The sequence below is a fragment of the Propithecus coquereli genome, unplaced genomic scaffold, assembly GCF_000956105.1.
Source record: "Propithecus coquereli isolate 6110/MARCELLA unplaced genomic scaffold, Pcoq_1.0 Scaffold230, whole genome shotgun sequence".
NCBI lineage: Eukaryota > Metazoa > Chordata > Mammalia > Primates > Indriidae > Propithecus > Propithecus coquereli.
This window is the reverse complement of record NW_012147842.1, coordinates 208305-210124: the sequence shown is the minus strand read 5'-3', so window position 1 is coordinate 210124 and position 1820 is coordinate 208305.

Sequence of the window (1820 nt, the reverse complement as noted above, 5' to 3'; positions counted from 1 at the left end):
TATATGTTTGTATTTATTTCTCAGTTCTCTACTATATTCCATTGATCTATGTGTCTGTTTTTATGCCAGTACCATACTATTGTGATTATTATAGTTTTGCAATATAATTTAAAATCAGGAAGTGTGATGCCTCCAGCTCTGTTTTTCTTTCTCAGAATTATTTTGGCCATTCATGATCTTTTATGGTTCCATACAAACTTTATGGGTTTTTTTCCTATTTCTATGAGAAATATCATTGGGACTTTGATAGTAATTGTATTGAATCTGTACATTGCTTTGGATAGTATGGACATGTTAACAATGGTATTTCTTCTCAACCATGGGATGGCTTTTCATTTATTTGTGTTTTTTTTAATTTCTTTGATCAATGTTTCATAGTTTTCAGCATACAAATTGTTCACCTCTTTGGTTATATTTATCCTAGGTATTTTTTTGATGTTATCAGAAATGAAATTGTTTTTTTATTTTTTAGTTGTTATTTGTGTATAAAAATGCTACTGATTTTTGTATGTTGATTTTGTATCTTGCAACTTCACTAAATTCACTTATTATCCTAATAGTGTTTATGTGGCATCTTCGGGATTTTTACATATAGGATCATGTCATCTGCAAATGGATATAATTTTACTTCTTCCTTTCCAATTTGGATGCCTTTTATTTCCTTTCCTTGTCTGAATGCTATTGCTAGTATTTGCAATGTTGAATAGAAGTGGCAGGAGTAGGTATCCTTGCCTAGTACCAGATCTCAGTCGAAAAGCTATCAGTTTTTCCCCATTATGATGTTAGTTGTAGGTTTTTCAAAAATAGCCCTTTTTTACGTTGAGTAATTTACCTTCTATACCTAAACCATTGAGAGTTTTTAATCAAGAAAGGATGTTGAAGACTTTTTCTATATCAATTAAGACAATCATGAGGTTTTTATCTTTCACTCTATCAATGTGATGTATACATTGCTTGATTTGTATATTTTGAACCAGCCTTGCATGCCAGGAATAAATCCCACTTGGTCATGATGTATAATCTTTTTGATGTGTTGTTGGATTCAGTTTGCTAATATTTTACTGAGTATTTTTGCATCAATGTATATTAGAGAAATTGGCCTGTAGTTCTCTTTTCTTGTGATGTCCTTGTCTGTCTTAGGTATCAAGGTAATGCTGGCCTCACAAATTGTGTTTGGAAGTATTCCCTCTAGCTTTATTTTTTCGGAAGAGTTTAAGAAGTATAGATATTAATTCCTCTTTGAATGTTTGGTAGAATTCAGCCATGGCATCTGGTCTTGGGCTTTTCTTCGCTACGAGTTAACAGCCTTTTATGATACTTTGTATTGCATCTGTTTTAAAAGAACAAATTAAGCATGTTTGTTCTGTAGTTCTTTTGAGGTGGAGGGGTTGTTTGTTTTATTTTCTTTCTTCATATTAAAGTAAAATGAGAATACAAATTGAGAAATCTACAACTCAAACTTATTCTTTCATTTAAGTAACCCTTTAGGTTAAATGGAGAATGTCTGTACATCCTCTAAATAGGTAATGGCTTTTTATGATGGAAATAAACATAAATTGACTGGGTTTAAATCTGGCTTTGCTACAATCAGCAGGCTAGCTAAATTCGATCTCAGTCTCCTCATCTGTAAAATGAAGAATAAAGCTCTTTTATGGCTTTGTTAGAATCTGAATAGTGCAAATAAATAATACAAGTAAAAAGTCAGAGGATAGCCTGTTTATTTCAGTACCTGAAATAAAAAGGGCTTTGTTTTTCTTTGTTTTGTTGTGTTTGGGGTCTCGTCTTTAAATATAATTCTTCAATGACCTAACAGTTTATAG